The following is an 11,037-nucleotide window of genomic DNA, read 5'->3' as shown; positions in this document are numbered from 1 at the left end:
TCAGGAAATAGACTTAAGATTTCTCATTAAAAAGAAGAAAACATTTTCAAAGCTATCATTTCGAGAAAAGTAATCTTGTCTGAAACAGTTCTGCTGTTATTCTATGTAATTTCATGAGATATGATTGCATATGCAACACATTTCTTTCTTTTCATTTTTACTGTCAGAGGAAATTAAATTTATCTGAGTATTTAAAGAGGAACCCAATTTATTAGCTACACACTCAGAAAGGAAATGAATTTCCAGTATTAATTAGAATTGGATTCAGGAATTAAATTTGTATTCAGTGTCACAATTATTCTCCCTGTAAATCAGCACAAAAGAAAACTGAAAATTTATGTGTAGGTCTGAAATATTGTATAAGTTTTTTAAAAATACGCTTCTTATTTATTCTTTTAAATATTAACTAATACATTTCTAACCCTAAATTTATTAGGAATACTTTTAAAGAGGACAGTATGCAGATTTTAATTATTCGTATAAATTTTCAGTTGTTATAAATTTTCATATTAAACTGAGAAAATAAAAAATAAGCTAATTTTCTTATTAAAAAAATAAATTTAAACTGTAACCAGTAATTTAACTGTATAACAAAAAATTTGAATAAATGTATTCATTACATAAACGTGTACAAAAGTGTCATATAGTGAATAGTAAAAATTATCGCAAAATATTAGAAAATAAATTATTATAAAAAATTATTATAAAAAATCATAAAATATAATAATAAAATTAAATTAGTATAAGTAACAAACTACAGTGATAAAAAATTAAGTAAGAAAAATCACTAATTATTTTAATTTTGTATAAGTATTATTTTACAAAATTTATGAATATTTAAAGGCTTGCATTTTCAAAGCTACTTTGCTTCGTGATTACATAAAACACTTAATGTAGAGTAAATAACTTCATAATTATAATTTGTAAGTTAAATCAATAAAAACATTGAAGTGTTTCTGGTATGTCACGTGATCTCAATATTAGAAATGTTTGTATTCTATTGATTCATAATCAAAGCATGAAAATTTGTCAAAAAAAGTTTGAGAACTTCAAATTAAATTTGGAGCTCCGTAAATTTGACTTTAAAAACATTTCAGTGTTATATGAAAGCGAAATAAAGAAACATCTTTAAATTTTAAAATTATTTGGAAGAAAACAAAATTAATATTTTTTAGATAAAGAATTCATATCTACCCTAACCTTATTGACTCTTACCACGAATTAATTTTTTCCGCCTTTCATAACATAAAGGCTGAACATAAAGTAATAAACTTTTTTGCTGAAACTATATGTTACTCTAAAGAATATATTTCATTATATAACTTACAAATGCAGTATAATTCATTTTATTTTAAATGTTCTCTTTATTAAAATATCCTTCTATCCTTCTTATGCTTAGAAACTATTAACACTGAGCTTCTATTTACCCTTAATTTCGAATCCAATGTTATTCCAATTGCATTGAATAATTTCTCTTTGATAGTTGGGAATACGCAAGTAACTTGACACGTAATAAATATGTAAATGAGTATAAAACTTGTAATACGTAAATCTCAGATGTACGTACAGTGCGCAAGAGAAATGTATCACCCTGAATAACTTTTGATCTAATAATCTGATTTTCACTTTCTAGGACTCAATCTTAATGGCTCAAGAGGGCGACCTCAAACATGATAATTAAGTGCAGACGATATTTCAAGTTACAAAACCAGACATAAAAATGAACCTTTTCTGAATAAACTGACCTGTTTTTTTACGGATTTCTGACCCCTAAAATATAGGGAGTAGCCGCAATCTAGGGAATATGGTCCCCATAGTTTGGTGAGGAGAGTGATCCAAAGTTTGGATCTCTTAATGTTAATTTTACTTTTTGCGTATTTTGCCATATCTCGCGAAATTTTAAAGTGAACTGAAATTTTTTTACACACAATTCTAAAAATCATTTATCCAAAGATATTTCCATGCACGAAATAAATTTCAACAAATATTTATCATTTTATAAAATAAAATCAAGAAAAAAATTGAATTGTAAGGTATAAAATTTCTTACATAATTTTAAAGGATGTGATTTTACATGGCAAAATACAAATTTTGAGTGAAATCGGGAGAGTATTTTCAAAAAAATTGAATTTTTAAAATACGGCATCTTTGAAATTCGAATTCTCAGGAACTATTTGTCCGATTTCGTTCAAATTTTGTATTTCGCCATTTAAAACTACGTTCCTTATATTGATGTAAAAAAATGCATACCTTACTATTCGAAATTTTTCAACTATTTTTAAATAAAATAGTAGAAAGTAAATAAAGATTTACTAAAAGTCATATTTCGCATGGAATTTTCTTTGGATAAACTAATTTTATAGTTGTGTGCAAAAATGTTTCAATTCATTTAAAAAGTTCTCGCGATATGGTGAAATACGCAAAAAATAAAATTAATATTAACGATCCAAACTTTGGACCGCTCTCTTGACCAAAATATGAGGGCCGTTACTCCAAAACTGCGGCTACTCTTTGTATTTTGGGGGTTAGAAATCCAAATCCAGCAGAAAAAATTTATATTTATTCAGAATAAGTACGGTTTTGTGTCTCATTTCGTCATTTCGTAACTTGAAATATCGTAATTAATTAGGTCGCCTCCTTGAATCATTAAGATTGAGTCCTAGGACGCAAAGATCCGATTATAAGATCAAAAGTTAATCAGGGTGGTCCATTTTTTATTTTGGCACACTGTATATCTCAAAACAATTTAACACGATTGCAGGTTTAGACTCTAGCACAGCCAAATTAGCATTTTTATGCGTAGTGTAGTGATCAAACATGACTACACTTTGCAATCAATTTTACTTTAATTTGAGGCTAACGATGTTTTTGTCCTGTTTAACTCTTTACGGTGGAGAAACTTTTAAGGACAAAATTTGGTCGAAAAATGCCAAGAAAGTTGTGGTCATTGAATGCATAATCACAAAGAAGCGATTTTCTATAGCTTTGAAAGTGTTTGATTAAAAACTGCTTTGTTGAAAAGAGCTAATAAAGGGATTTTTAGAGGTTTATATTATTGTCAAAAATAAAAAAAAGTGGAACAGTTTTTATTCCACCACCCCTAAAAGGGTTAATGATCAAAATGTGGTTCAAGAATAAATGGAAACAGCTTTTCAAACAACAGCTAATTGAATATTTCATCAAACTGCTGTAGCGGCCGGGATAGCCTGCTTGGTAGGGAGCTGGCCTCTTGTTCGTGATAACGGGAGTTCGAATCCAGCCGATAGAAGACCATACCGTGTAGTAAATAGTGACAGGTGCACGTTGAATCTGTCGAGTCACAAAGTCCTCCATGTTCCCTTAATAAATTATACCTCTTGGGGTATTGGATTGGAGATTGATCGTTCTCTGGTTCAGGTCAAAATTATGATTTACGGATGAATAAATGGATGTATGAATGGGACCACCCTATAAAAGGGTCGTGACGAATGGGTGCGGCAGAAGTCAAATTCTTGGCCATAGATGGCGCCGCTGGAAAACAAGAACAAACTTACCCCAGTGTCTTAATGCCTTACGACAAGAACAACTTCAAACTACTGTATGCCTTTGACTAAACAGGGATGTGTATTGAAAATACTGAGGGGTAGGACTTTTATCTGAAAATTAAAATACATATTTAATATAGATTAAATCCTAACTACTAATTAGATCAAATTTAATATCCATGAAAAATTTCCCTTGAAAATTATTAAGTTTTGTTTCATTACAGAAAATTTCCTAAATTTTAATTCATTTATAGAATACATTCAAAATATATATATTTATCAAATCCTTATAATCGTCATTCTAGATTCGTAAAATTTATCACATCATGTAATCAATTAAGAAGTTAAAACTTTTACTTGATTTATTGTAAACTATCTAAGTTAATAAGCTAAACTGCAATTGTTCATTTGTTAGCAAATGAAAGCTGTAAAAGAAGTCTCCTTATCTTTAATTAAAGAGAACACTTTATGGCGTACTTAAAAGATTTGTCTCTGCGTTTATGCTCTCACTATAAATAGTGTATAGTGGATGCTTTTCCTGCAAAAACGGATATTTATACGATTAGTACAAATGGAGTACGTTGTAGTTCGATAAATCATTCTACTTAGTAAGGCTGATTTTCTTATGACATTTCAAGACACATATTATTTAGTAAAATTCATTATTTTGAATTATTCAATTGTCCATTTTCTAACTTTTCCTTCTATTTATTTATTTATTTAGTTGTCTTCCACCATATCACATTTAAATTATACTTAAAAATAAATTATGGACAAGGGAAAAACGAGATTTTTGTTAAGAAGGCTGGTAACTTTATACTTTCGTTAAAAATATGTCTTATTTAGCTTTTAAATTTTTCAAAAATTACAAATCATGGCTGTGAAACACTTTGCAATTGCGAAATATTTTAATATGTATGCTTTGCATAAATATATCGCTAAAATGATAAAAACGAATTTTAGTTTATTGCGCAAACGATTCTATAAAAGTAGTTTTTTATTTATTTTTTTCGCAACTGTTTTCTAACTTCCTATTTAAAATTTACATTTGAAAGCAAATAATCTAAACCTTTGCTCTCTACGCATCCCTTTTAAACAATTCTTTTGTTCTTTAGTTTTATTAATTTCGCATAAACTTTAAAAAGAAAAATTTTAAAAAAAATTTATTTAAAAAGAAATAGTATAACTGTGAGTAATTTTATATCTAATGATCGGATCGTAACGTTCTAGAGTTTTATATTAATGGTTTGAGGAGGTGACCTCAAACAAGCTAATTAATAAGTGCAGACGATATTTCAAGTTACGAAACCTACTTTCTCTGAATAAACATAAATTTTTTCCATCGGATTTGAATTTCTGATTCTCAAAATATTAAGTATAGCCAATCTATTTGAAATATGGCCAATCTATTTGAAATAAGTTTGGTCCCCTTAATGTTAATTTATATTTCGCCATATCTTAAGAACTTTTTACGCAGACTGAAAAGTTTTCGAACACAATTAATAAAGTTCGTTTATCCAAGGATGATTCCCTGCAAAAAATAATTTTTAATAATTATTTAATATCTCATATTATTTATTTAAAAACAGTCAAAAGAATTTTGAATTGAAAGTATAAATTTTTTTTGCATTATTTAAAACCATATAATTTTTTATGACAAAATGCAAAATTTGATTGAAATCGGTCGAAACTGAATTTCATACGACTTTTTTAAAACTCAGGAAAAAATTATATACCTTGCAATTCAAAATCTTATTGATTATTATTAATTAAAATAATATAAAGTACTAAATAATTATTGAAAATTATTTTTTCCATGGAAATGTCCTTCGATAAACAGATTTTATAATTGTGAGTAAAAAATTTTCAATCCGTTTGAAAAGTTCCCTCCCAAAATACGCCAAAAGTATAAAATTCAAAATGTTTTCGACCATTCTTAAATAAAATAATAAAAAAATATAAATATTTACTAAAAGTTATTTTTACATGGAATTATCTTTGGATAAACGAATTTTATAATTGTGTGCAAAAATATTTTAATTTGCTTAAAAATTTCTCGAGTTATAGCGAAATACGCAAAAAGTAAAATTAACATTAAGGGGACTAAACTTTAGACCGCTCTCTTGACTAACTATTGGGAACATTTTTTCAAAATTGTTGGCGACCTCCCCCCCCCAATATTTTGGGGGTCAGAAATCTGAATCGGACAAAAAGTATGTTTATTCAAAGAAAGTGTCTTTTTGCGTCTGATTTCATAACTTAAAATATGGTAACTGCACCAATTAATTAGCATATATCCCTCGAACCATTAAGATTAAGATTAAATCCTAGAACGTGATTTTTTATTTCGATTTTTTATATTGCCCTGTATAACTTTGAGCAAATATGTATCATTCAAAGTCGCAACTTTCAATCCTAAATTTATGTTATAAATTGGTACTTAAGATTATAATTTTTAAAATTTTTCTTACTACTTACTTTTCATTGATCTAATTTTTTATTACAAAAAGTATATAACCTTTATTGCTTAAAATACAATTAATATAAGAATGAAGATATATAATCATTATGATAATGCAATTTGCATGAAAGTGCATACATAGTTTAATATATGCTTTACGTTAAATAAAGCTTGTTTAATTAACTCAATTCCTCTGTGATTCATAGCGTAATTAAAGTAATGAGATTGCAAAATACCATTTATTATAACAGTGAATATTTATTCCAGATTTTATAGGTTAAACAGCAGTGCAGAATGTTAAATATAATCTAATACATTGCCGCCATTTTATTTTTCAAAATTGTAAACAATTGTAAGAACATCATAACTATGCATTTTTTTAAAGATTTAATTTTTGAAGTTCAAATAAATATAAAATATTACTGAAAGTTATAACTTTTTTTGAAATTTGTTTGGAAGGCATAATAAATTTTAAATTTTGCATTGTTCTGGAACAAAATAAAATCAAACTGTGCTCACGATCAACTTCTATAATTGTTTTGAAATATTCATATAAATTGCATTAGATCATTTAAATTGCTTTAAAATAATTAATTGGGCTGTTTGTTTTTATATTTCGCTTTCTTGTCTGTGAGGTGAAATTTTATGATTGAAACTTTGAATACTTTCTGATTAGATAGAGCATTTTAATCACTATTGGAGCAAATGCCTGAGGACAATACGAGATGGATAGTTTTTTGACCGTTTCAAGTAGAATTTATCTTCTTTTTATAGCAAATTCGAACATATCGCCAGGCAAAAAGAATTTATATTCATATTATTGCCAAAGCAAATTTATCGTCAATCAAATTTCAACTTCTTTCTGACTATCTAGTGCGCTCAAATTTTAGCTGGTATTTTGTGCTGCATGACTTTACAAATTACAGTTGCAACCTAAGTAATGCTAATAAATTTTAGAGCTACTTTTTCGATTGAGATTTTGAGCACTTACCAATGTAAATAAACTGACTGAAAATTTAAATAAAAAAGAAGAAAATAACGAAAAAAATAAATATTTAAAAAAAATACGCTTTCCGCCAAAAAGTATGGTTTAAACAACCAGAATATGATCAAATTTACCAGGTTTCTGGCTCTATAAAAACACCAAAATGCAAAGCAATTTTTACCGATACGCGCTGATGATGACTTTTTGGTAAAATTAACAATCAAATATGGTTTTTATTATCATATTGTTTGGTTGCAAATGCGGCAAAATTAGATAATTTTAAGCACAAGCCGGTAATTTTTACAACACAGTAAACACTTGTTAACTTTGTTTTTCGTCGGTCGGCTTTTTCTTCCATTGTAAGCTGTAAGTTAACGTTTACTAGCATTAAAAATTATTTAAAAGAAATATACATTTGTAAATGTACAAATGCCTGTACGAGACTGAACTAAATCAGTAGCTTAACTGATACTAAAATACTACATCAGGGTAAATAAAAGTACTACATCATGTCTGTACCAACGTCCTGAAATGGAAGAGTAGAGGTATCGGGTTCAAATCCCACCGTAACCTAGGATGCATCTACTTATTTATATTTATTTATTCATTGTTACGCACTCATACGCAGGCTTGTGAGCTCATTACAAAGCTCGACTAATATTCCCTTCTCAAGACGATATGCACAGAGCACAAGATAGAAAAATACATAATAAATTTCTCTCCCCTTTTCATACCTTTCCCTTCTCTCATGTCACGTGATTTCGTGGGATTTTCATGTGCGGCATCCCGAGACCAATTCCAATAGGTCCCGGACTATAGGATTTTACATATGTTGCAATAGATGTATCTTCGTAATGTTTTTCTCTTTCTTGAATATGGCTTATAAAGGGTGTTTTGTAATGAACACCGATTACAACCATGTTACTTTCAAATATTTTTTTAAAAAAAGTTTTAAATTTTACCAGGGAATAGAAAGTCAGCTGTATTCTTTTAGCCAAAGGTCCCGCAGTGGACTGATCGTTAAGACACGGTTCCCATCAGATCACCGAAGTCAAGCATCACTGGTTGTGGTCAGTGTGCGGGTGGGTGACCACTTGGATCTGTCTGCGCAGAGACCGAGGGTGTGCGGTATTGGTCCTCGTTAAACTGTTCTACCGTAAAGTGCTCGACTTCACGTGCAGGTCGCTGGGCTACCGAAGCGGGGATGCCATCCCCTCTGCAGACGATCAAAATTGTGTTGGCATGTCTTCGGATCATCCTCAGGGATGTATCTCAGACCGTTGCCAATAGCCCATGGTGCAGCTCTAGTGCGACGTAAATTAACAACAACAACAACATTTTAGCCAAAGAATTTCTGTGACTACTGATGTAATAAGCTATGCGATGTTTTACTTCATTTTTTCTAACTGGTTAATATGGACCTAATGATGACTTTTTATTTAACCCAAACAATAAGTCTTAGATATTTTCATATCAGTCAGCGCTGACTGATCTCATCGAAGTAGAATAAAATGAACATGCCCAGCAGTTATTCATAGAATTTTTCTAACCGAGTGGTCTCACTGTTCTACTAAAAGCCTCGCAACGTAGAGATAGGTCGTTCAAATCTCACAACAATGGATACATCATTTTTATGTTCATCTGTAACTTGTTTTATCGATTCTTTAACATAGCAAGAGCTTATAATAAATCATTCTTTTGTAATGAGCAAGCAAGCCTGTATATGTTTGTGCAACAATAAATAAGTAAAAAAAAAAAAAATCTTGGAAAAGTAATGATTTTTTTCAAAATTATTTTTTTACCAGTCTTGTCTTTCCGTCCAACGCCATATTAATGGAGGTAAAGGGTTTGAATCAAGGAGTAATAATAGATGCGTGACAGTATATAAATACGTTTTGTTTCGATACATATATAGGGTCATGTGATTAATGCAAATAATTGCTTTTCTTTTGTAAAATTTCAGAACAGATAGCATGAAAATGAGAAAAACAGTTCAAAGATACGCCTCTACGCTTCTGAGCGTTTTACATAGGAAAAACACCCCGGGGCAATGGAGACTTCAATAATTTATGGTTGTGCAATATTGCTATTCAGCTAACTGCTCTGAAGCGTATATGTCGGGAGTTCGAATCCCGCTATAACATGCGATGTTTTTTTCCTGTTGTGTTTCTTAAAATTGTGATACCTGTTTTTGAAACTCAAAATAGTTTTTACGACGTTCTTTGTATTTACAAAGAAACCCATATATGTACGTAAGTAAATAAATAAGTCCCAATACCTCCTAAAAAACGGAAGAAACACTCACCATAGTATATATCTGAATATAGCATCTTTAAAACACTTTAATTAAACATTTGAAGCCATTATTCTTCTCCACCAATATTATGATTCAATGTTGAGCTGTTCTTTCAAATATTTTAAGTATTGTTGCATTATATTGTAACAAATTTCTTTACGTTATGCAAATTTTATTGGTATTTTATGGTGTAAAATTATTGTGAATAAAATGATTTTGTGTAAAAATGCTACAGTTGTAAAGTATATTTAAAAGTATGTAATTGTTTTTAATTATTTAAATTTTTTCAAAAAATATCTGTTTTAATAGCTTATTTTTTCTTCAGACTAACTACCAAAAGAGGTATTTTATTCGAAACATTATATCTCCTTAAGGAGAGTGTTTTAATGTAACAATTATGCAGTAAGGAATGTTTCTTTTCGAAAAGAATAGAAAAAGATGGAAAATGATTTCAGTCACATTTTGGTTGAACAGCCCTCAAATGACTGTTTTTCTAAGAGTGCGTAGCATATTTGGCTGCGCCCACCAACACCAATATTAATTGAGGTTAATGAGGTATTATTTCTTTTTGTATTTTCAACCCATAACATAATTTTTCTCATTAGTTGATAATAACTTATCGCCAAACATACTCATCTCTCGTAAATAATAATTCCAAAAAAAATATGAAGAGAAAATAATGAACTTTTAAGAACTTCAAGCCTCAGATATTAAAAATTCAACCATACAGTATTCGATAGAAATACAAATGAGTTATCATTTAGACTCCAACCCAAAAACTGAAACTTTATATTAATCAGCATTTATTAAACGGCAGTAGTTTTGTATCACTGGAACTACCATGCTTTAGAAAATTTCAATTATGTATCTATTTCGGTTATAATTGGAAAATGTAAGCGAAAAGCTCATTCTTTTAAAACAAATGGTCTGATCCGTATTTCACAGCCGAACGCTCACCCAAAATGCAATGCAAGAAAGAGTGACGAGTTTAGTTGTTTCTTTCGACGTGCATTTACAATTTCGAGATCTTTTGCGGGCAGTCGTTTGAATTTTAATGGCATCACGTAGCCTAGATTCGAGTGCTGAAGTGATTGTGGAAATTGAAAATAGACAAATTATTCGCTGTGTTGAATATAGAGAATGCGTAATGTGTTTGAAATCGCTGTTCATTTATCAAGAGGAGATTTCTTTCCGAGAGCGTTGGCAACACAAAAATGAAAATCGTTATCCCATCTAGAAGAATGCATACAGTTGAATGGATACAAAAGTAACCACGATTCACAAACGCAAAATAAATGTAATTGTTGGATACGGGGAAAATGAACGCTTAACTCTTCGCTCTTTTTGATTAAATAAACAAAATAACAGCGCTCTTAATGTTATTTGCTGTCCAATGAAAAGAAGGAAGATAAAACAAATCGCTCTAAACTGTAATGATCTGAATTTCAATCACCTGGTTATAATTTTATTTCTAAGAATGAAGCTCAGACATGCTTATTAACTGATGTAGATATTAATTCCTCAAGTGTTAGACTAATGAATTAGCCTCTTTTAGCAACGAGTTTTTTGCTATCACGAATACATCGTTTTCTAGCTCCTCATTTCATTTTATTTAATTTTATTTTATAACATAACATAACAAATGTTGAATAGCGGACCCAAGTTGATGACTATCGCTGATCAACTCCATAGCTTTGTAATTTTTAACCCATCCCAGAAGACAAAGAAAGTCCTGGATTAGGGATTGGGACAAAGTTGATTCTGTAGAGGG

Source organism: Parasteatoda tepidariorum, chromosome 2, assembly GCF_982258835.1.
Source record: "Parasteatoda tepidariorum strain Cologne lab strain chromosome 2, Ptep-v5.0, whole genome shotgun sequence".
In the NCBI taxonomy this organism is placed as follows: Eukaryota; Metazoa; Arthropoda; class Arachnida; order Araneae; family Theridiidae; genus Parasteatoda; species Parasteatoda tepidariorum.
Note: the sequence above shows the minus strand (reverse complement) of the source record.